Source organism: Rhinopithecus roxellana, chromosome 2 (assembly GCF_007565055.1).
Source record: "Rhinopithecus roxellana isolate Shanxi Qingling chromosome 2, ASM756505v1, whole genome shotgun sequence".
Lineage (NCBI taxonomy): Eukaryota > Metazoa > Chordata > Mammalia > Primates > Cercopithecidae > Rhinopithecus > Rhinopithecus roxellana.
Window position 1 is genome coordinate 137,315,939 of NC_044550.1, and position 26,606 is coordinate 137,342,544.

At 37.3% G+C, this 26,606-nt stretch overlaps 1 long non-coding RNA gene across 1 annotated transcript; it reads right to left on the minus strand.

The window, feature by feature from the left end:
• Positions 1 to 1,545: 1,545 nt before the first annotated feature.
• On the minus strand, positions 1,546 to 25,101 carry LOC115895250. The gene is made up of 4 exons (XR_004055452.1): positions 24,977 to 25,101; positions 14,272 to 14,411; positions 2,099 to 2,165; positions 1,546 to 1,671 (listed from the first exon to the last, which is right to left on the minus strand). It is a non-coding gene; the product is annotated as an uncharacterized LOC115895250 (long non-coding RNA).
• Between the last annotated feature and the right edge of the window lie 1,505 nt (positions 25,102 to 26,606).

Consider the following 26,606-nt stretch of genomic DNA (forward strand, 5'->3'; position numbering starts at 1 on the left):
TGGCCTTTAACACGTAAAAAGCTTGAGGCCTTGGAAAACTTAGATCAGGAACAATTATCCTTAGGTCATATAGAGCCTAGTCCTTCTCCATGGAATTCCCCTGTCTTTGTAATAAAGAAAAAAAAAAAAAAAAAAACGGTAAATGGAGACTATTAACAGATCTTCGTGCTATTAATGCATGTATTCAACCCATGGGATCTTTACAACCTGGTCTTCCTAATCCTTCTATGATTCCTCAAGATTGGTTACTCATGATTATTGATTTAAAGGATTGTTTTTTCTCTATTCCTTTGCATCAAAAGGATTGTGAGCGTTTTGCCTTCTCTGTCCCTGTTTTTAATAATTCTCAGCTACTTTCACGATATCAGTGGAAAGTTTTACCTCAAGGTATGTTAAACAGCCCTACCTTGTGTCAAGAATTTGTTCATCGGGCCCTGGATCCTGTTCAAAAATGTCATCCTTCTGTTCTTTTATATCATTATATGGATGACATTCTTCTTGCTGCACCTACTAAAGAAAAGCAGCAAGATGCTTTCGCATCGTTACAAACTCAGCTTTCTTTATACTCACTTAATATAGCCCCCCAAAAAATTCAAGTGGATTTTCCTATTCAATATTTAGGTTATACCTTGAGAAACAAAATATTCGACCCCAAAAGATTCAAATTCGATGTGATCATTTAAAAACATTAAATGACTTTCAAAAGCTTTTAGGAGACATTAATTGGATGTGTCCTGTGTTAGGAATACCAACGTATCAATTACAACATCTTTTTTCTATTCTAGAAGGAGACAGTCACTTGGACAGCCCACGTCATTTAACTCCTTTGGCTTTACAGGAACTCCAGCTGGTAGAAGAGCAGCTTCAAAAAGCCCATTTACATTATATCCTTCCTGACGTTCCCCTTTCCTTGTGTTTATTTCACACTTTACATTCTCCCACAGGAATGATTCATCAAACAAATCGGCCGTTACAATGGATCTTTTTGTCCAACAAAACATCTAAACGCTTGACTACTTATGTTGATCGTTTAGGTGAATTAATCATCAAAGGACGACATCGCTGTCGACAACTCTGGGGAGGAAATCCTTCCTTTATTATTTCTCAATTTACTCATAGTCAGATGACTTATCTTCTTTCCACTTCTGATTCTTGGCAAGTTGCTTGCGCTTCATTTGTCGGACAATTTTCTACCCAATATCCTAAGTCTCCGATTTTTTCATTCTTTAGGGAGCGTTCTGTATTGCCCTTCTCACCAATATCTATATTTCCTGTTCAAGGTCCTACTTTTTTTACTGATGCTAGTAGTAATGGTAAAGCTGGATATTGAAGTGTTCATCAATCTCGAGTTACAGTTTATCCTTATCCCTCGGTGCAACAGGGAGAACTGTTTGCTGTTCTCATGGTCTTACTTGATTTCCCTTCCACCAGTTGTAACATTGTTAGTGATTCTCAATAACGCCGTTTATGTTACTTCTTATATTTCTCAGGCCACTCTACCTCTTTGTGTTACTTCTTCTCTTCAAAAACTCTTTTCTTTGTTGTCTTCTGCTTTGAGTCAACGTCAAGCTCCTTTATTCATCAGTCATCTTCGTTCTCATTCTCAACTTCCTGGACCGTTAGTTCATGGTAATGCTCTGATTGATTTGCTTTTAATCGCCCACCTGCAGGCTGCAGAATAAGAACATACTCTACATCACACTAATAGTTCTGGCCTTCAACGACGGTTACATTTAACTCGTAAACAAGCTCATTCTCTTATCCGAGCTTGTCCTTCTTGTGCTCCTTTAAGCATTCCATCTTTCCATCCTGGGGTTAATCTGCAAGGTACTCAAGTTAATCATATCTGACAAATGGATGTCACTCATGTCCCTTCTTTCGGACGATTAAAGTATGTTCATCATACCATTGATACTTTCTCTCATTTTCAATGGGCAACTCCTTTGCCATCTGAAAAAGCTGACTCTGTTATTACTCATCTCTTAGCTTGTTTTACCATCATGGGCATTCCTCTTATATTTAAAACTGATAATGCCCCTGCCTATGTCTCTTGTAAATTACAAATTTTCTTACAGCAATACAATATTCGACATCTCACCTGTATCCCGGGCAACAGTCAGGGTCAAGCCATTATTAAGCGTGCAAATTTAATCTTAAAAACGCAGCTGCAAAAACAAAAAGGGAAAAATGAGTCCCCCAGAAACCAGATACTGAAGGTTCTTTTTACCTTAAAGTTTTTGAAACAATGGAGACAATTGCAGGACTCCGCTGCCATAACTCATCTTTCCTCACCTCCCTTGGCGATAGTCCCCGCTGACAATTTAAGGGTTTGGTATCCTAATGAAGAGGGTAAGTATGCTCAAGGGCAAGTTCTAAAACAGAGATGGGGCTATGCTCTTATCCTTACAGGGAGCGGACCTGAGTGGTTTCCTACAAGGCGATTGAAACCCTGTTGAAAAGAAAACTGGACTCAGCATGCACCTCTTCTTTTGTTGGATGTGCCTCGGCAGGGGACTTATTTCCCTTAGTGAGGCTTTGTATGAATATTGGACTTATATTCCCTTTCCACCCTTGTATCAGGGAGTTGCCTGGGGGGAGGTGGAAATTAAGGTTTTCACCAATGACACTACTTGGATGCCGTCCCCCTATATGGACAAGGACAATATAGAATGGGAAATGGGAATAATAAACAGCACATACCAATTTGGAGTGGAAGGACTTCCGATTTGCATGGGAAATAGTCCTCATTGTCTCCGGAAATCGCATGAAGCTTGGCTGTTCGCTATAATCATAGCCATGTGGCTGCTAACACTGTTATTATTGTAACTAGAAGCTTTCAGTATAACCATACTGTATATAGTAATGAGATTATTCCTAGTTCCTTACCTTTTTGTCCTATCCCAGAGGTTTCCCCTAATATTGAGGTGCTGGAGTGGCAGCACTGTCGGGGAACTAAGCCCCAGATTTTAATAGAGTACAATGGGCTGCAAGTAACTGATTGGAGTGTGCACTGTGATTTTCAAACAAAATTTAGTCACATACCTTTGAAATGGCACGGGGTAAATAAAAGTATTGCCGCTGATGGTAATGAGACCTTGGTATGGCATGAAGGAGGCTTGTCGCCACTTTTGCTTCATCTTAAACACTCTTTACAAGTACAGAGTCATCTTTGGAAGTTATTAGCTGTAGGTGATGCTATTAGTACTTTTGTGGGAAATATGTCCCTTCATCTTTCTAACCCGAAGAGCTCCTTTCATATTCACTTACATCGGAATACCTCCCGATATATTATTGCTTGTGTCCGAAAGCCTTACCTATTATTAGCGGGGAACTTGACATGGGATAATGATACGGGGATTGTTAATTGTAAAGATACGTGTACATTTTTGTCTTGCCTCAATCATTCCTGGTGGCGCAGTTTTACGGGGGATATTTATATCCTCCGGGCTCGTAAGGAAATTTGGCTACCTGTCAACCTTACGTGACCAGTGGGGGGCATCACCTCTTGAGACTTATATTTGGACTTCCCTTCAGTGGACCCGTCATGCCCTTGGACTTATAATTGCCTTGGTGATGAGCCTTGTTGCCATTGCCTCCACTGCGGCTGTGGCATGGCTCGCACTACATCAAAGCATACAAAATGCTGAATTTGTACAGCAATGGCACAAACAATCTCACCGGTTGTGGCTGCAACAATGGAACATTGACTCCCAACTCACTGAAAGATTGGACAACGTGGAACAAGCCTTAACGTGGCTTGGAGATCAGCTCACTGTCCTCAGTACTTGGATAACACTGCAATGTGATTGGAACTCTACTCAATTTTGCGTAACACCTGTGCCTTTTAATATCTTTCAAAATTGGATCGAAATCCGAAAACTATTAATAGGCCATAAAAATATTAGTGTGGACATCCAAAAACTCACTCAAAACATTTCCGAAGCATTTCAACAACAATTACATGTATTGTCCAGAGCAGCTACTATGCAGCAGCTGGGTCAACTGCCTTGCTGCTCTTAATCCATGGACCCAGATGAAAACATGGATTTCTACAATCTCTGGAAGTATATTGCTTTGGGTGCTTGGATTGAGTCTACTTCTTCTGGTAATCTGATGCTCCCTCCATCGCATCCAAAAACAAAGGAAAAAACAGGAACAAGTATGGGCTACCTTTCTAAGATTGAGGCAAAACAAAAAGGGGGAAATGCAGGGGCCATTGAAAACAATATGCTAAGAATAGATAAGGCTCAAGGACAGTATCTCTAGCTAGTTGCACTTTTAATGAACTCCAGTAGTCAAGGACAGTATCTCTAGTTGAACTTTTAATGAACTCTAGTAGGTGCCAAGAAGGCAGACAAATAAGAAAGAGCTTAGAGACAAGGAACTAAGCAGAAGGTTACATCTGGGTGCAGAAAGTTTGTTTTGCATTGTGTTATTTTTGCTGACGTGGGGTTTATGGAGTATAAATAAAGTGAGGGGGAGGCTCTAGGCACGGCCGCCATGTTCTCTGTTTGTTTTTGTCTCTTGTGTCTGTTCATTCTTCACCACCCCCAGCGAAGTTCTCAATAAACTCCCCCTTATGAGTGAAAACATGTGGTGTTTGGTTTTCTGTTCTTGTGATAGTTTGCTGAGAATGATGGTTTCCAACTTCATCCATGTCCCTGCAAAGGACATGAACTCATCATTTTTTATGACTGCACAGTATTCTTTGGCGTATATGTGCCACATTTTCTTTATCCAGTCTATTACTGATGGACATTTGAGTTGATTCCAAGTCTTTGATACTGTGAATAGTGCCACAATAAACATGTGTGTGCATGTGTCTTTATAGTAGCATGTTTTATAATCTTTTGGGTATATACCCAGTAATGAGATTGCTAGGTCAAATGGTATTTCTAGTTCTAGATCACTGAGGAATCCTCACACTGTCTTTCACAATGGTGGAACTAATTTGCACTCCCAACAACAGTGTAAAAGCCCTATTTCTCCATATCCTCTCCAGTATCTGTTGTTTCCTGACATTTTAATGATTGCCATTCCAAATGGCATGAGATGGTATCTCATTGTGGTTTTGATTTGCATTTCTCTAATGACCAGTGATGATGAGCATTTTTTCATATGCCTGTTGGCTGAATAAATGTCTTCTTTTGAGAAGTGTCTGTTCATACCCTTTACCCACTTTTTGATGGGGTTGTTTTTTCTTGTAAATTTGTTTAAGTTCTTTGAAGATTCTGGATATTAGCCCTTTGTCAGATGAATAGATTGCAAAATTTTTCTCCTGTGCTATAGGTTCCCTTTTGACTCTGATGGTAGTTTCTTTTGCTGTGCAGAAGTTCTTTAGTTTAATTAGATCCCGTTTGTCAATTTTAACTTTTGTTACCTTTGCTTTTGGTGTTTTAGACATGAAGTCTTTGCCCTTGCCTATGTGCTGAATGGTATTGCCCAGATTTTCTTCTAGGATTTTTATGGTCCTAGGTCTTATGTTTAAGTATTTGATCCATCTTGAGTTGATTTGTGTATAAGGTGTTAGGAAGGGGTCCAGTTTCAGTTTTCTGCATACGGCCAGCATACGTTTCCCCAACATCATTTATCAAATAGAGACTCTTTTCCCCATTGCTTGTTCATGTCAGGTTTGTCAAAGATCATATGGTTGTAGATGTGTGGTGTTATTTCTGAGGACTCAAGCGTCCCGTTCATTTCTTGACTTGGAGTTTCACACATTGGCATGATTTCATGACTTTCTTTTCTCCTCTCTTGATTCTTCCTCTAGGGCAGGCTGTTACTCAACTGCTGCATGCACAGTGTTGGTCAGCATTTTGGAGGGTAACCACATGCACAGTGTGTTTACTGAGGTTGTGTTCATGCTCTCTAGGGGCCATTTTCTTTTATTGGTTGAACACCCACAGAGGAAGGTCATGCATCTGCCATTTTGCCTCTTAGTGTTCATGCTTAAGCCTGCTAACCCTTCTCTTTAGATCTTATTGGGAAGCTGCAGATCCAGGTCCAGGTGTCTTCTATCTGCTGGGAGACTGTCTTCCCCTGACGCTGGCTGTGACCAATTATTATTTCAGAGAGACGGTTTAATAACTGCCCGACCATCACTTGATGTTTGCCTGACATTCCTGGGGGGTTCCTCTCCTGCTCTGCTTATGTCTGCCTAACCACCTACTCTAACAATTATAAATCCTGAGTGTCATTTTGATGTGTAGCCAGTTTGGGAAACTAATTCACTGTGGAATAAGCATTTTGATAAGTGGGATTACACAGCACAGGGCACTTTCTTTTTCAATCTGGTTTTTATACTCTATAAGGAGGGTTACAAGAGGAGGGGGAGAGGAAGAAGACTTTGGGAAGCCCAGATCCAGCAAAATAATTAACATTTCAGTTATTGTCAGATTAAATGCTTCCTTGTATGAGAATGATTCCTTAAGGTTTGGGCAACCACATGTATGAGTATAGCCCATAGAGTTATCTCAAAACACTCAGAGACTCTAGTAGCACCTTCTATTAATGAAAAAAAAAAAAAAAATCATTGCAAAGGTGTATGCAGATTATTGAATACCTCTGCATGTGTCAGGTCTTATAATTCCATATTTATCTATCTCTGCTTAATCTACTGCCTTTAAAGTGCTTTAAATTTTTGTTTTCTGAGCTATGGCTTACTCTAATTTATTGAGCTACTGGTTCCTTTGCTAATCAGAACTGACTTCTGGAGTCCACCACGAGCCTGGCCCTGTCTACAAGCTCCTTTTTGTCTTGTCTGCATTCCCTAACATATTCTCTGAGTTGCTATTAATTTGTGGTGCTTTTCCTAACAGTGTACCTATATGTACATCAATAAGGGGTTCCTGAAGAAAACTGTCCCTTTTGTAGTGACAGTTTCAGTAGTATCTAGGCTGCCAAAATGGGCTCCGTTTCACTATGTTTTAGAGAAGCTTCTTCCTGACTATATAGCCCCTGACTTCCCTTTCCTCTAGAAAACTTGTAATTACAAATTTCTTCTCTGCTTCCTTGAAGTGCAGATCTTTATAAAAGTCTCTTGTCAGATTTACCACCCAGGACTGTCTCTGCAGGACCTGGGAGCCATCCCTTTGATATATAATCATCAAAGAAGGCAGCACCTCTACCTCCCAGCCTCTGTGGTAGGGTAGGAATCTGACTGCAATGCGTGACATGTTCTGAGTTTCAAAACCACTTCTAGTCATGAAAACATCAGAAAGTTTACTTTTCCTTTGGGTAACACCAATTAACAACCGTAAATGGCCTATGATCCATCCCTTTCCACACTGCATTGCAATAAACGAAGTCTTCCTTGCCTGTTTAACTTCATCCTGTAAAATTTTTGCTTTGAAGTCTAATGATTTGTCATACATTAATATCAATATAGTGACTATTAAGATGTTTCATTACTGATTTAAGAATTCTTAATTGAACAATTTATGAAATTAGTAAAGAAATATGAAAACGACATTTTCCATAGAATTGTTTATTTTTTTAGTGTTGTTACATTATTTTGTATTTGATAATATCAGGTCACCTTGGACCACTTAAACAAATATAAAAATGTTTAAAATAATTTATATAAAACTAAATATTTTTTTCTTATTTATATACAGAATACAATACAATGAAGTTTGTGTCAATTAAATAATATTTCAGACATTTTTCTAAGCCATCTGTTCTCACTTTTAAATACTCAAATGTTCAGCTTAATAGAGCATGTCCTGAATCTTCCTGTTTCATATGTGCCTTAATATATTGATTTAGTTTTTGCCACATGATTAATCTGAAATGATGATCATCATTACTTTCTTATGTGCTATAATCTTATAAATATATCTGGCTATTTTAATTCTAATGGTTCAGGCTCAATTTATAATGACCACGACTTATCTCTCTGAGTGTCATTTTAGGGTGTTCTTGTGCTTTAATAATGTTTTCTAGAGTAAAAATTGAAGAAAACAGTTGCATATTTTACATAGCTCTTGTTGGTGTTTTCTTGTTTGTGAAAGTGTATAATTTTTATAGTTCTTATTTTTTAAAGAGAGTGTTCATTTTTAAATAAAATAGAATAATACGATGATTCCTGGATTCTTCAATAAGCACCCAAATGAGTAATAGGAGCTTTTTATAACATTCAAGGGAAATTATAATTGTTATCAGTCATCTTGGCATATCCTTAATGATTTGCCACCGGAATGTTTTAAGGATCATCCTGACTTTTAATTCAAAATAGTAAGATTTAAATGTTACATTTTAAAGCTTTAAGGATACGAATAAAAGATAATTCAATTGAAATTTGATTTTTAGGTTAAAGATATAGAAGCACTGAGAGGTTAAGTTGCCCAAAGTAACATTGCTAGAAGATGGCAAGCCAGGGCATAAGTCAGGGTTCCCATTCACCAAGCTTCAAGCTTTTAACCAGTAGGCTAAACTACCTTCTCAGTAAATTACTTGGAAGAAATGAATGTACCACTTGCTTCTCTGCTCCCTGAAGCATTATCTGGCACACTCTCATGATTCAAGACCCAAGTTACTCTATCCTTTTGATCCTTTCCATTACAAAATCCATTGATCTTACAAACACCTTGTGTGATAGGCAAAGCTATAACTAAATGAGAAATGTCATTATTTGGTAATCTGGAATCAAAATTAGATATTCCATCTTAAATTCCAAAATTTGTATATACACGCAGGTGACTGTATCCTAGATTTTGAAGTAACACACTTTTCATAATTCGAACCACTGTTTTTCTCTATTCCCAGTTTCCCCTTAATTTTACATTACTTGATGTGCTTTCTGTAGCCCTTTCACCCTGTCTCAACACAGAGTGGAGGGTAAGCATCCCCCCACAGCTAGCTGTATTCCCATTCTCCAAATTAGCTGATTATGGACTGAGGTAGATGCCATTCTCTCTGAGATGTGGAACTTCTTTATCTAAAATGACCAGTCTCTACGGACCAATTAAGCAAAAGAATGCTGAGCCGGCTTCCGACAGGTAAAGCTCTCAAAACACACAGCAACTGTCAGGCTATGTACCTCTAAGCAATTTCTGTGAGAGAATTTTCTGAAAGGTTGAGCTAATGGGTTTGAGTACAGCTGTGCGCAATGTTTTGCAGAGCCAGCAAAACTAGGGAAATGTAAGTTTTTGCCTGTTTCCTAGAACAGTGGTTCTCTGCTTTCATAAACAAGGTCCTGTAGATATGCAAAGGATTCCTTCACTACTAAAGGACTGCTCTTCATTTGGAGTAAGCATCAGTTTTGAACTCAGACCACCCTGTGGCCTTCATCTGCTTAAACGTAAAAAAAAGACAAGTCAAGTTTTATTGAGTAGATTTGGCTACGCTTGTACTTTCATCTGTTCCCTGAGCTTTTATCTTCTTTGCAGGGGAATTTCTCAGCAGCCTTTTCTGCATAATGATATCTGAAATGCTGTCACCACTAATCGATCTCAAACTTGTTTGAAGCGGTATCATGTATTACTGAGGAATCAAACTGCATACATTTTCCTTATTTAACATGAACTTTATTATAATAAGGGAAAGTGGAAAAAACTTAGGCTTCAGAATCCAATAGGCTTGGATTAGAACTCTGGGTTTAATCACCTTATAGTTGTGTGTTCCTGGGTAAGTTAGTTAGCCTCTTCTTACTAGCCTTATCATTGTTAATTCATCTCACATATTATGGTGACTAAATCTGCTCATGTATGTGAAATGTTTCCAGGGGGTGCCTGGTACATTGTGAGTGCTTGCTGAGTGAATCTTCCTTAACCTATACTCTACATATTTTTAAAGAACAAAATTAGTCTTGAATTTTTTATTTTTAAATTTCATTAATTCATTCATTTAGTAAGAGATAGAGTCTTACCATGTTGCCCAGGCTGGAGTGTGGTCTATTCATAGGCTGGTCATAGCACACTATATCCTTGAACTCCTGGACTAAAGGGATTCTCCCACTTCAGCCTCCCATGTACCTGGGACTATAGGAATATGTCATTATGCCCAGCTAGTGTTGAAGTTGCTTTAAAGACTTACATTTTTAGTGGGTGACACCATTGAGGTTTCCGATCTTATTCCTATGTGTATCAACATTATGATTGTGTTTTACTCAAGAAAAGCAAAGAGTGGTGTAGTGGACCCATGTGCTCCAAGACCTATTTTTGCATGGTCCATGAGCTAATGATGATTTTTACAATTTTAATTGCTAATGAAAGAGAATATTTTGTGACACATGAAAATTATATGAAATCAATATTTGAGTGTCATTTAAAACACACTCATATGCTTAAGTTTTATGCATGCCTGCTTTAGTGCAGCAATGGCCCAGTTGAGTAGTTGCCAACAGAGACCATAGAGTTGACAAAGTCATACACTTTATACTATCTGGCTCTTTACTGAAAAAATTTACAGAACCATGATCCAGAATATTGGATATGGTCTGATCAACATATTAAGAATGATTTCACTGATCATATCACTGCTCAAAAATGTCAATCCAACTATTTTGTTTAATATAGAATTAAACAAAATGTGATCCCTGACTGGTATTATTATTTCTTATTTGTTTTTGGGTTTTTGTGTGTGTGTGTTTTCTGGGATGTAAGTCACACAGATGGCAAATGAAATTCAAATAAGCACTTTATTCCAAAGAACATACCCTGGAGTGTGGAGGCTCTAAAGCTCTAGCTATTCTAGAAAACTTTTCATGTAAATTGTGTAAATCACTTTGTTGACTAGGAACTCTTTTTTTTTTTTTTTTTTTTTTTTTTTTTTTATTTCTATTTGTGTTTAAACAACCACTAGCCTTATATTAAAATCTAAAATTATAGAATTTAAATTCAGTAGGTTTTTAATTTTCCTTACCAAAACTTCCCTTGTCATCTTAAACTTAGTATTTTATTCAATGTCAAAATTTTAAAAAAAGTTGCTAAATATTAATATATACATATTTTTAAAATTTAGTCTTCAACTCTTTAAAAGTTATCTTTATGATTTTTAAATTTAGTTGACCAGAATTTTCTTTAAAAAGTAATAAAAATACAGTGAATCAATTTTTTGATACTGTGGCCTCCTGGCCTAGAAAATAGTAAATAAAAAGTATAGCTTTTTTTCTTTATACTTCATGGCTTCCTTTCATATTCTAAATACTTCTAAAATTACCATGCTTTGTTGAAAGCTGTCTGAGTCTAGTGTTTTTGTTTTCATAATATAATCGGAGAAATGTTGAGGAAAAAAAAGGAGAAAAACGGTACACATTATGTTATATTTCTTTGTGTCCATGTAGACATTTTTTGTTCTTTTCAATTTTTGATCCCAAAATAAATTTGTCCATGTACATATACATTTGAGTGAAAAGACTGATGAAGGACAAAAGGATTTGAATCCAAAGAAACAGGACAGTGCAAAAAGTTGTTAAAAATTAGGGCAGTATGGAAGGCAGGAAAAAAATTAGGGCACTACAATTCAGAAATAGGGAGAAGTCGAGGGCAAGGAATAGCATACCATGACAGGTGAAGAATGAGCTGGGTCTACACATTATAAAGGGGGAAGATGGAGCACATGGATGGGGAAGAAAAATCATATGAACATCTGCTACTCAAAATAAGTTGTCAATACCCTAAAGGTGAGATATAAAACAAAACAGAAAAAACGGCAGTGGAAGGGTTCCAGATTGCTTATGAAAAATTAAAGAGATGTTAGGAAGATGAAATAAATTTATCTTTTCCTGAAAAAATAGACCTAGTTTGTCTTTGGGTGTTTCCTTCTTCGCTACGTTACCAAGTCTTAATTTATTTTGTAAAATTATAATAGATTTTTTTTAAAAACATAACCTATTTTACACACTGGATTTCATTTTGTAACTACCATAGTTTAGTCTAAACAAGTACCATTCAAGGCCAGGCACGGTGGGTCACACCTGTAATCGCAGCACCTTGGGAGGCTGAGGCAGGTGGATCATAGGGACAGGAGATTGAGACCATCCTGGCTAACACGGTGAAACCCCATCTCTACTACAAAATACGAAAAAAAAAAAAAAAAAAAAAAGGCCGGAGGCGGTGCCTCAAGCCTGTAATCCCAGCACTTTGGGAGGCCGAGACGGGCGGATCACGAGGTCAGGAGATCGAGACCATCCTGGCTAACACGGTGAAACCCCGTCTCTACTAAAAAATACAAAAAACTAGCCGGGTGAGGTGGCGGGCGCCTGTAGTCCCAGCTGCTCGGGAGGTTGAGGCAGGAGAATGGCGTGAACCCGGGCGGCGGAGCTTGCAGTGAGCTGAGATCCGGCCACTGCACTCCAGCCTGGGCGACAGAGTGAGACTCTGTTTCAAAAAAATAAATAAATAAATAAGAACTATTCAAAAAGAAGTTCACATAATCCTAAAAGTAATCCTTGATTACTTTAAAACCTAAAAAATAACTATTGATATATGACTACATTATTAAATATTCACATATTTACAAATTAATAGTGCATTTACATAAATGAATGTAAAATTTAAGGTCCTTAATTAAAATTTGAATTGTCACAACTCATTTTTACTTTATTTTCCTAAAATTCATATTTCTAAATATACTGACAAAATTAGACAGACAGGTAAACAACAATCAACTCTCTGTCACAAAACAAGAACAACAACTACTACTACTACAGAAAGAGGGGCTGAGTGCACTAGGTAATGTAGGAGTTTTCCTAACAGCAATATCCATACAAATACATAAGCACTACATGAGTAACAGCAGTTTGAGGGAATATACATTTTCTCAGTGTGAGACAAATATCATTTACCAAATCCCAACCGACTTCATAACTATTGAGAAGAAAACCAATAGAAATCAGCAAATGGTGTCCATTACCATGCTGTGTTACAGCACAGCGTGCTCTGAATGTTGTTATTTGCTTAGAATAATTTGTGCTGACATTCTGGTGAGCTACTGGATAATAACAAGAAGGTACTTCTTTTTTCTTACTACTTTAGAACATGCAAAGTCTTTACCACTTCTGAAGGAATATTGATCCATAGTTTAAATGTGCAATCTGGCTCCAGATATTTATACTCCATTACTCATGTGTACAGAGGTGCATTTTTTAAAAGAACGAATGACAATCACAAGGATATCATACAACTAAGATCAAATAATAAGTTGTTATGATATAGAAAAAAATAAGGGAAATAACAAGGAGATTTCATAATGTCTCTTGTGGAAATGAAAATTCACTCCTTTTTTGTTGCTCAGTGGTAAGCCCAGAGATTAATTCACTGGTTTTGTATGTTCAGGTGAATCTATCAAATGTATACTGTAGGTAGTAAAAGTAGGTTTGTTTTCAAAATTTCTTAACTACTATTTGTGTCCATGTTTAGTGTAAGCCTTCCTCTCCATCTCTGTCAAGATGTGTTTTTCTTTTTTTTTTTAATTTTTTTCTCAGAACCTTTCTTTCTGTATCCACTCATTTGATACAATTTATTCTTAAAATCTAATCTTAATTGCTTGTCAGGGACAAAAATCCCAAGAGAGTACCAACATTCCATAACATTTTGTAAACACTGGAGAATTAGAGTGTTTCTTCTGTTACTGAAAACTCCCCATAGAATCAGAAGTTAAATTTCTTGGAGGAAAATGCATGCAACTTTATTATGAATCACTAAATTTATGCACTTCATTACAGAGAAAACAAGGATATTATTAAAAATTTAGTTATTATTATTAAAATTATTAATTTTCTCTAGAACTTGAATTAGTAGCATTTTTAAAAATCAGCTGTTCTTTTACTATTTGTGATCAAGTTCATTTTATGTTATAAATATTAACTGACAATGTATAAATTTCCTTTTTAAAAGATCATAATATGTCAAAATAAGAAATAAGCATCTGGATTTCATTGGTGGCTAAATTTTATGCAATCTCTCTTAAGAGTATTTTTGTATTTCTATCCCAGGAGTCCAGCTATATTTTACACCAAGTCCCAAAGTCGCCTACACAAACCACCTGCTCATAACCATGTCCCCAGGCTCAGCTATCTCCTCCTTCTCTGGCCAAGCAGCTATCTTATATGTCTTCCTATGATCAATACTACATATTTGTTGTCATTATCAAGAACACACATTCCTTCTTGGCTCTAAACTAGATATCAGAGAATAGATTAAGTAAAACAGTGATATTATTGAGTCTATTCACAGTTCAGAATCATCACTTGAGTCAACCAAGACTTTTCCTTCTCCTCTCAGGATCATGGACATACTGACACAGCTGTTCAAGAAACACTATCCTTACCTCTGGTGTCTGATTCTTTTATGATTTATGGTTTGGGATTTCAGCTCTGATGTCATTCATTAATTCCTTTATTCTAGTCACTTGTTCAGTTATGAAAACTATTTCCAGTGTCCTCTGTGTACCAAACACTATCATGGTTCCTGAAATATAACAATAATAGTCAAATGTATTGAGTGCTTACTATATGAACTAAAATCTTGACATTTATGTATCATGATATACCTTGGAAAATCATATTATGTGTATGTTAATATTATGTCCATTTTAAAATCAATCAAATTGAGGCTTAAGGAAGTTTAAAAAAATGCAAGACTAAATAGTAGAATTAGAATCAAGATACTAGAACCCCAGAGACCACATTCTTAACCCTAAAATAAATAAATAAATAAAAATAATCATGAAAAATAAAGGTTCTGCCATAGGAATTCTTATAATATAGTGGTAGAAGTCAATAATCATTAATTGCACTATAATTAGGCTAGCATAGATCTATGCATGTGCTCTTGTGGTCAGATATAAAATACGTGATAGCATATTTAGAGGAAAAAATATTTTTAGACTGGTTATATCACTTCATTGCCTTTTTGCTTCCAGTATCTTTGAATAGATTATAGATTACTATGCAAGACGATAAATGAAAAAGGTCCAATTTATCCATTAGTTCATTTATGTCTGATATTTATGCATATTTGTGTTTTCATCTTTTATGACTATCTATACTAATGGCTGATGTGTTCTACCGTCCATTCACTTCTCAATTTTCTTTTTGTAGCAAAGTAGAAGCATGTAATATCCTTTATTAATTAACATTTATTAAATAAAATTACTTCTAGCTTTATTTGACTTAAAAAGTTTAATTATTGTAAAAGCAAGAAATAATTCCCATTAACTTACAACATGTTCTATATCTCCAATCTATATTTTTAGAAGCTTTTCTTGACCTCCTATCTGCCTTCAGGTACTGCCCTATTTTTTGTCACTTTTCACATGAAAACTCAAATAGTTGACTCTCATCCATTTCAAGTTTCTGCATTTCTTTTCTTTGCTGAACTTGTGCCCCTAGAACTCCACTGAAGCTGTTCATGTATATATCACCACTGACCTCCTATTACAAAGAACAAAAGCCCTTTGTCTCTTCTCATCTTACATGCTCTCTCAGAATCACTCAGAAAAAATTGAACAGCACCTCCTTCTTTAAACACTAAATTCCCTTGGCTTCTGTGATACTATGGATTCCTGATTTTCTTCCTCTTTTATTGATGTGTCCTTCTGAGTTCCATTTTATGGATCAGTCCCCTTTTTCCATTTGTAAGTATAGTGTATTTCAGGGATGTATTGTTCTTATGTTTCTTTTTTGTGACTTTGTGCTTAATACACTCTATCTCATGGTAATCTCATCCTGGCTGATATTTCTTGGGGGCTGGTTCCGGGAGTTCCCAGGGAGGCCAAAATCTGCAGCGGCTCAAGTCTCTTATATAAAGTAGTAGTAGTATTTGCATATAAGCTATGCACATCTTCCTATATTCTTTAAGTAATCTCTAGATTACTTATATTGCCAATAAAATGTAAATGCTATGTAAATAGTTGTTATATAGTATTGTTTAGAAAATAATGACAGGAAGCAAGTCTGTACACATTCAGCCCAGATGGATTTTAAGATATTTTCAATCTGCTGTTGGTTGAATCCATAGATGTAAAACCCAGGGATATAAAGGGCTGACTGTATAATTATCTATATAGCCATGATTCATATATTTGTCTTCAGCCTTAAATTTTACCCTGAATTTCAAACTCATGTCTGCTTATACTCTTCATTCATTCATTCATTCATTCATTCATTCATCATTCATTTGATCATTATTTTAGCAAATATTCAAAATATTACAATTCAAACACTTCTGTAAGTATTTAGTTTTGAATAAGCCAGGCAAAGTTTCCACACACAGAGTTCCCCTTTTCTGAAATATTTCTGAAAAAATGAGTCAATATATGTGTTTATGTGTTTGTATGTATGTGTATCTATATGTATATGTGTGTATATATATATGTGTGTGTATATATATGGATATTTTGATGTTTATATGAAACTTCAGGCAATATAAAATACTAGAATCTCTGAAGGGTACTTTTAATATAAATATGGCTATATTTTTCCTTTAGAAAATGTTTAAAATACTGCAACTAGAGAAACATGTCATCAATATGACTGACCAGAGATGCCCAGAACTCACCTATTCCACAAAGAAGTACTAAAACAGGAAGTAGATAATAACATGTTGAGTAGTGTTCTAAAGGAAATTTCAGTGTGGAATTTACCAAGAAAGTGAAAATGAACTTCTGAGATACAAAAACTTAAAATGGCAGCAAAGAGAGAGAAACAAAGCAGTCAGCTGGAATTGGCTCTGAGAGAAGAAAAACGTTCCATTGTGGAGGTAATGCAGCAGAAGAGCCCCAGCAATCCACATTCCCTGCAGTCTTAGGTATGGAAGATCCCCTCAGTCCTCATAGTAGGGAGCTCCCTGGAACTCATGTGACTGCATTAGTCCAGAGAGGGACTTCACACTGTAACGTCCCCATATCTAGGACCCATGCTGCTGCAGCACAGTCCTATTTTGAGAGCAGACCCCCACCAGGCTACTTTCTGCTCTCAAAACCAAGAGCCCCTGCATCACCACATTCCTGGAGTCCCACCAAAATCCCCTCACATACACTCAGAGAGCTGCAGAGTCACAATGCCAGCTGAACCCAGCAATGCAGCCACATTCCTGAGTGTGTACAGTACACTACATCTTGGGGAACAGGTAGTCCGGCACATGAGGGAAGTTGCTCCCAGGCTATAAGGAACCAAAACAACCACTTCCCAGAACCTGCAAGCCACCTGCCAGGACCCAGTGCTGGTAATAGCAACCTCATGCCCTCCAGTGGTGGGGTCATTACATGCCCATGACTGTTGTCCAGGAACGAGGATCAGCCTGCACAGGCTACCACTGCTGGCAACAATTATGCATGTGCCCACACCTGCTGTCATTGGCAACCACATGCATGCACACCACTGCCACCACTGATGTCCACATGTGCCACCCAGGGGAGCAACAGCTAGCCTACCCGGGGACACTGCTGCCAGCTCCAGGGTACACATATGCCACCCAGAAACCTGAGGACCTCTCTGTAAGGCCTTTTCCATCCCCCCAAAATTCATACCACACCTTCCAAAAACAGTAGCAGCCTGATCCAATAAGAAACTTGCAGATACATTGACATAGATTACAGCAGAATAAATCATATAAAGAATCCATTACTGTGTCTACCCAGAACCAAAGCCAAAGCACAAAACTCAATCAACACTATAGCTACATCTACAGAAAGATGTCTTACCCTCTATTAGTCCATTCTCACACTGCTAAAAAAGGTATACCAAAGACTGGGTAATTTATAAAGGAAAGAGATTTAATTGACTCACATTTCTGCAGGGCTAATAAGGCCTCAGGAAATTTACAATCATGGTGGAAAGAAATGCAAACACATCCATCTTTACATGGCAGCAGCAAGGAGAAGCACTGAGCAAAAAAAAAGGAAAAGCCCCTTATAAAATCATCACTTCTCATGAGAAATCACTCATTATTACAAGAAAAGCATGAGGGTAACTGCCACCATGATTCAATTGCCTCCCACTGGGTCCCTCCCATGACACATGGGGAATATGAGAACTGCAGTTGAAGAGATTTGTTGCGGACACAGCCAAACCATATCATTCCACCCCGGTCCCTCCCAAATCCCATGCCCTCACATTTCAAAACACATCATGCCCTTCCAACAGTCGTCCCAAGTCTTAACTCATTCCAGTATGAACTCAAAAGTTCAAGTCCAATGTCTTATCTGAGACAAGGCAAGTCCCTTCTGCCTATGAGCCTGTAAAAGTAAAAGCAAGTTAATTACTTCCTGGATACAACAGGGATATAGGCATACGTAAACACACCCATTCCAAGTGAAAGAAATTGGCCAAAACAAAGGGGCTACAGGCCCCAAGCAAGTCCAAAATCCAATAGGGCAATCATTAAACCTTAGAATTCCAGAATGATCTCCTTTGATTCCATGTCTCATATCCAGGTGGGCTCCTACGTTGGTCCAGCATTTTTAGGGGCACAGTGCAGGCTGTCAGTTCATCTAACATTCTAGGGTCTGGAGGATGGTGGCTCTCTTCTCACAGCTCCACTAGGCAGTGTCCCAGTGGGGACTTTGTGTGGAGGCTCCAACCCCACATTTCCTTTCCACACTGCCCTAGCAGAGGTTCTCTATGAAGGTTCCACTCCTGCAGCAAACTTCTGCCTGGGCATTCAGGTTTTTTCATACATCCTCTGAAATCTAGGTGAAGGTTCCCAAACATTAATTCTTGACTGCTGTGCACCTGCAGGCCCAACACCACATGTAATCTGCCAGGGCTTGAGGCTCACATCCTCAATAGCAATAACCTGAGCTCTACATTTGCCTCTTTTAGCCATGACTGAAGCTGAAGTAGCGGGAATCCTGGGCACCATGTCCCAAGGCTGCATATAGCAGGGGGCCCTGGGCGTGACCCAAGAAACCAATTTTCTCTCCTAGGCCTAAAGGCTTGTGATGGGAGGAGCTGTCCCTGGAGGTCTCCGACATGCCCTGGACACATTTCCCATTGTCTTATTAATTAACATTCGGCTTCTTGTTACTTATGCAAATTTCTGCAGCTGGCTTGAATTTCTCCCCAGAAAATGAAGTTTTCTTTTCTATCACATTATCAGGCTACAAATTTTCCAAATTTTATGCTTTGTTTTCTCTTCAGTGGTTCGCTACTTAAAACTTTCTTTCCCCGATACCCTAAATCATCTCTCTCGAGTTTAAAGTACCACAGACCTCTAGGGAAGGTACAAAATACCATCAGTCTCTGTGCATAGCAAGAGTGACCTTTACTCCCTTTCCCAACAAGTTCCTCATCTCCATCTGAGACCACCTCAGCCTGGACCTTCTTGTCCATATCACTAAGAGCATTTTGGTCAAAGGCCTTCAGCAAATCTGTAGGAGGTTCCAAACTTTTCCATATCTTCCTGTCTTCTGAGTCCTCCAAGTCTCCAGGAAGTTTGAAACCTTCCCACATTTTTCTATGCTCTTCTGAGCCCTCCCAACTCTTCCAACCTCTGTTTACTACCCAGTTCCAAAGTGGCTCCCACATTTTCAGGTACCTTTTTCAGTAGTGCTCCACTAACCTGAACCAATTTACTCTATTTGTCCGTTCTCATGCTGTTGATAAAGACTTACCTGAGGCCGGGCACGGTGGCTCAAGCCTGTAATCCCAGCACTTTGGGAGACCGAGACGGGCGGATCACGAGGTCAGGAGATCGAGACCATCCTGGCTAACATGGTGAAACCCTGTCTCTACTAAAAAACACAAAAAACTGGCTGGGCGAGGTGGCAGGCGCCTGTAGTCCCAGCTACTCGGGAGGCTGAGGCAGCAGAAAGGCATAAGCCCGGGAAGCGGAGCTTGCGATGAGCTGAGATCCGGCCACTGCACTCCAGCCTGGGCGACAGAGCGAGACTCCATCTCCAAAAAAAAAAAAAAAAAAAAAAAGACTTACCTGAGAATGATAATTTATAAAGAAAAGAGGTTTAATTAACTACTGTTCCATAGGCTGGGGAAGCCTCAGAAAACTTACGATCATGGAGAAACAGAAAGTAAACACGTCCTTCTTCACATGGTGGCAGGAAGGAGAAGTGTCAAGAAAAAGGGGAACCAGCCCCTTATGAAACCATCAGCAATCATGAGAACTTGCTATAACAAAAACAGCATGAGGGTAATTGCCCCCATGATTCAATTACCTCTCACCAGCTCCCTCCCATGACATGTGGGAATTATGGGAAATTTAAGATTACATTTGGGTGGGAACACAGTCAAACCATATTATACCCTATGAAAGCTATTCCATAAAATTAAAAGAATCAACCATTACATCCACACTGTATGCATAGATATAAATGTACAGACTCAAGTTTCATTAAAAAGAAGAAGACATGAAAGCTCTAAAGTAATGCAAAAATTCTCTACTAATACACCTTGAAGAAAGGAACTTTATAAAATGCTTGAAAGGGAATCCAAAATAAAGATCTTAATGAAACTCAGATACCATAGAATATAGCCAGACAATGCAAGGAAATCAGGAAATCAATTCATAACCTAAATGAGACATTCAACAAAGAGATAGATATAATATAGAAAAGTCAAATGACAATCCTGGAAGTGAAGAATTCAACAAATTAAATAAAAATGCACTTGAGAGTTTCAATAGACTAGGCCAAACAAAGTTAGAAAACAAAATCTGTGAAGACAGGTCTTTTGGTATAACACAGTGAGATCAGTAAAAAAGAAAGGATAAGGGAATAAAAAGAATACAGAAATTCTACATGACATATGTGACACCATTAAGTGCAAAAATGTTTACAGTTGTTTTATGTTCCAAAATGTGAAGAGATGAGAAAATGCATAGAAAATCTATTTAATGAAATAATAGCTAAGAACTTAAGTCTTGAGAAAGAAATAGAGATCCAGATCCAGAAAGCTCAAATAAATCCAAAAATTTCAACCCAGAAAGTCATCTTTCAGGCACATTGAAGTTAAACTGCCAAACCTCAAATACAAAAAGAGAATTCTCTAAAAATAGCAAAGTGTTAAGTCACATAATAGAAAATGCATATCAGCCTAACAGCAGATTTCTCAGCATAAACTTTTTAAGCCGAGGTGGGGAGGGGAGTAGGAAACACCTGTCAGCCAAAAATACCTGCAGGTGTGCAGAAAGCTATGCCTCATAAATGAAGAGAAAAAAAGACTTTCTGGTACAAGCAAAAATGGAGAGATCTCATTGCCACTAGGCTAGCTCTAAAAGAGCCTCCAAGTCTGGTTGCAAAAGGATGATATCTACTATAATGAAAACAAACAAAAATATAAAACTCACTGGTAAAGCAGATACACAAATAAGAAAAAGAAAGGACTCAAACACTATCAACTGCAGAGAGAAACCATTGAAAAATTAGATAGAAAGAGATGAAAAAAGGAACAAAGGATATACATGGAGAGAGAGAGAGAGAGAGAGAGGGAGAGAGAGAGAGAGAGAGAGAGAGAGAGAGAAAGCAAGAAAGCATTAGAGTAAATAACTAATGCATGTGGGGCTTAATACCTAGGTGACAGGTTGACAGATGCAGCCAACCACAATGGCTGAAGTTTACCTATGTAACAAACCTGCACATCCTGCCCATGTACCCTGGGTCTAAAAATTAAATTAATTAAAGAAAAGTAGAACAAAATAAAAAAAAAAAAAAAAAAACAAGAAGGAAAGAAGAAAGGAAGGCAGGAAGGGAGGGAGGGAGGGAGGGAAGAAAGGAAGGAAGGATGGAAGGAAGGATGGAAGGAAGGATGGACAGATGGAAGGAGGAAGAAGGAGAAGAAAGAAAGAGAAGGAAGAAAGAAAGAAAAAGAAAGAAAGAAAGAAAGGAGAAAGAAAGAAAGAAAGAAAGAGAAAGAAAGAGAAAAGAAGAAAGAAAGAGAAAGAAAGAAAAGAAGAAAGAGAAGAAAGAAGAAAGAAGAGAAAGAAAAGAAAGAAAGAAAGAAAGAAAGAAAGAAAGCAGAAGAAAGAAGAAAGAAAGAAAGAAAGAAGGGAGGGAGGGAGGGAAGGAAGGAAGGAGAAAGAAAAGTAAGGAACGAAAAAAAAAAAAAAAAAAAAAAAAAAAAAAAAAAAAAAAGAAAAGAAAAGAAAGAAAAAAAGAAAAGAAAAGAAAGAAAAACTGTGAGGGAGGGAGGAAGGAAGGATGGAAGGAAGGAAGGATGGACAGATGGAAAGAAGGAAGGAAGGAAGGAGAATTAACAATATGACAGGCATAAGTCCCACCTATCAATAACAACCTTGAGTAAAAGTGGTTTAAATTCTCCAATTAAAAGATATTTACTGAATCAATAAAAAAAAAAGACCCAACTATATTCTGCCTACAAGCCACTCACTTCATCTAAACAATCGTAGAGCGAAGAGATGGAACATGATACCTTACACAAATATAAACTAAAAGTGTATAAAAATAGCTATACTTATATCTGACAAAACAGATTTTAATTAAAAATGAAATATAAGAGACAAAAAAGTTCATTATATAATCAGAAAGTAATGAACTCACCAAGAGGATATAACAATTACAAATATATATGTACCCAATACCAGGGAATCTAGGCATAAAGCAAATATTATTAGGGCTAACAAGAAAGATCAAACCAAATATTTTTTTTTTTTTTTTTTTGAGACAGAGTCTTGCTCTGTCACTCAGACTGGAGTGCAGTGGCATGATACAGGCTCACTGCAAACTCCACCTCCTAGGTTCAAGTGATTCTTCTGCCTCGGCCTCCTGAAAAGTTGGGATTATAGGTGCCCACCACCATGCCCAGCTATTTTTTTTCTTCTTTTTTCTTTGTGTGTGTGTGTGTGTGTGTGTGTGTGTGTGTGTGTGTGTATTTTCAGTAGAGACAGGGTTTCACCATGTTGGCCAGACTGGTCTTGAACTCCTGACTCAGGTGATCTGCCCGCCTTGGTCTCCCAAAGTGCTGGGATTACAGGAGTAAGCCATTGTGCCCAGCCCCAATAAAATATTAATGGGAGAATTCAATATCCCACTTTTAGCATTGGAGAGATCATCTCAACAGAAAATCAACAAAAAAACATAGGTCTTAAACTGAACTATAGATCAAACAGACCTAACGGATATTCACAGTACATGCCATCCAACATCTACAAAATGCATTTTCTTCTTATCAGTACATAGAACATTTTGCAGGAGATACCATATGTTAGTCCACACAAGTCTCAAAAAATTTAAAAAATCAAAATCATATCAAGTCTCTTCTCAGAACACTATGGAATAGAACAAGAAATCAGCAACAAGAGGAATTTTTAAACTCTAAAGATACAGAGAAATAAAACAGCATGCTCCAAAGCAACCAGTGAGCCAATGAAAAAATTAAGAAGAAAATTTAAAAAAAAAAACTTATTGAGACAAATGAAAATAGAAACGCAGCATACCACAACTGATGGAAAATAGGAACCACAAAAGACTCCAAAATGCTAAAGCAATTTTGAGTGAAAAGAACAAGGCTGAAGGTGTTACACAACCTGACTTCAAAATATGCTACAAAGCTATAGTAACTACAATGATATGGTATTGGTATAAAAACAGAAATAGACTAATTAAAAAGAATAGAGAACCTAGAAATAAATTCACATATTTATAGCCTACTGATTTTTGACAAAGTTTCCAGGAATATATATTTGGAAAGGACAGTTTTTTCAATACATGGTGCTGGGAAAACTGGATATCTATGGGTAGAAGAATGAAACTAGACCCCTATCTCTCGCCATGTACAAAAATCCACTTAAAATGGATTAAAGGCTTAAATTCAAGACCCAAAACTCTTCAACAACTAGAATAAAACGTAGGAAAAATACTTCAGAACATTGATCTAGGAAAATATTTTATAGATAAGACTACGAAAGGACAGGCAAAAAAAAAAAAAAGAGACAAATGGAAATATATCAAACTAACAAGCATCTCTCCAGCAAAGGTAACACTCAACAGAATGAAAAGACAACCTGTAGAATGAGAACTATATTTGCAAAGTATTCGTCTGACAAAGGACTAATATTGGGAATATACAAGTGACTCAAACAACTCAAGAGCAAATAATAATAACATTCCCATGAAAAATGGGCAAGCAATCTGAATAGATGTTTCTGAAAAGAAGATATACAAATGACCAATGAGTATATATATTAAAAAAAAATGTCCAACATCTCTAATCATCAGAAAAATGTAAATCAAAACCATAATGGACTATCATGTTATCCCAGTTAGAATGGCTATTATCAAAAAGACAAGGCTGGGCGCAGTGGCTCACCCCTGTAATCTTAGCAATTTGGGAGGCCAAGGCGGGCAGATTACCTGAGGTCAGGAGTTGGAGACCAGTCTGACCAACATGGAGAAACCCTGTTTCTACTAAAAATATATAATTAGCCAGGTGTCGTGGCGCATGCCTGCAATGGCCAAGATGTGGAATCAACCTAAATGTCCATCAACTGATGAATGGGTAAAGAAAATGTGGTATATATTCACAGTAGAATACTATTCAGCCATATAAGAGAATAAAACTCTGTTATTTGCAGCAACATGGATGAGCTGAGAGGACATTACGCTAAGTGAAATAAATCAAATAAAGAAAGATAAATACTGCATGTTCTCACTCATATGTGAGAGCTCAGACAAACTGATTTCATGGAAGTAGAAATTAAAATTACAGTTACTAGACACTGGGAACTGTAGGGACATGGGAGAGGCTAGGGAGAAGTTAATTAGGGATACAAAATTACAGCTATGGGAGGAATAAGTTCTGCTGTTCTACAGCACTGTAGGGTGAATATGATTAACAGTAATTTATGGCATGTGTACGAATAGCAAGAAAAGAGGATTTTGAAGGTTGCAAAAAGAAATGACTTAGGCTGGATGTGACAACTATACTAATTACCCTGATTTGATCATTACTTATTGCATACATTTATCAAAATTATCTGTTGCACATAAATATGTACAATTATTTTGTGTCCAATAAAAATAAAAAAGAATGAATGATAACGGCAGGATGCCTGGAAATTACCTGAATATTATTTTGCAGTTGTTCAAGCTGTTCGGACAAATCCCATGAGGAAGCTGAGAAGAATATGGTATGCTTTTAATTGACTCTGTTTATTCTCACATTATTAAAGACTGAAGAGTCTGTCAGGTTTTGTTTGTTACATTTAACTTTCTAAATTCAATGTCCCCACATTTCTCATCACATGTAAATACTAGTTGGTTAAATACTGCCTAAGCCTGTGTGTACCTGACAAGGATTAAAGAAAGTTTTCAGCAGAAAATAAAGCATGAGAGTCAGTTGGAAAAAGAAGATACCACAAATAAAATAAAATTGGTGACTAAATTGTTATATTACTCAAAAATACTTATTTCTGGTCTATATTGTATCTGCTTCTTTGTGCAGCATAGAAGCTGTTGCATTTTTATTTTTTCAATAATTTGCTACAACACACTATGACAAAGGAGGTCAAATCTTTCTATCTGTTCTTCTACATCTCCATTTGTAATCAATTCATACATTTATATTTCCTCAAAATGACAATAAAGCTGCCCCTTTAATGGACAAAATGAGTAACAAGGAAGGGGAACATTTAGATTTCAGTTTTCTCTACCGGGTTAATACACACAGCCTAAATCTGCTTAAATTTTATACCTTAGAGCAGCCTTTTCTCAAAGCTTGATTGTACATTGCGATAATGGAGGAAACAAAATGATATTTTTGTCCAAACCTAGCTGTAAAAATCCTGATTTAATTAGTTTGGTAGTATGGCTCAGAATTTTAAAAAAAGATATTTTAGGCTGGGCATGGTGGCTCACGCCTGTAATCCCAGCACTTTGGGAGGCCAAGGCAGGCGGATCAAGAGGTCAGGACATCAAGACCATCCTGGCTAACATGGTAAAACCCCGTCTCTACTAAAAAATACAAAAAAAAAAAAAAAAAAAAAAACAGCCGGGTGTGATGGCAGCCACCTGTAGTCCCAGCTACTGGGGAGGCTGAGGAAGGAGAATGGCATGAACCCAGGAGGTGGAGGTTGCAGTGAGCCAAGATCGTGCCATTGCACTCCAGCCTGGGAGATAGAGCCAGACTCCATCTCAAAAAAAAAAAAAAAAAAAAAAAAAAAGATATTTTAAAATATGTATAACTTTGAAGCTTCCCAAATGTTTTAATAGCAGCCATGTTTAGGAATCACCAATCAAGTATGGTTACATCAGTCAAGATCCTGATGAAAATAGGTGAAATATTTAAAGGGTTAATAGAAAAGCTCTTTTTTAAATAAAGTAGTGGGCAGTGTTCAGAGAATCAAAAATGTTAAAATCAACAACATTAGGAAATTGTTAGTTCCCCAAGTGTAAGGTAAAAGGAGTGAGTGGCATTAATAAAACCCGCCAAGCACGGTAGCCATGGAAAAGGGGCTTCGGAGAAAGAACCTTGGCCACATGTAAAAAGAAACAAACAAACAAAAATATCCAGCCACATCCAAAAGTAAGGCGCTGTGGATAGGCACTACTTGGGTCCCTCTAATCTCTCTGTAAGCCACATAAAACATTTAACAAATGTCCTTCAAATTAAGCTAGCCCAAGACGATTTTATTTCACACAACATGAAATTGTTTCAATACAGTAACTGAGTACTGTATTAGTCTGTTTTCACA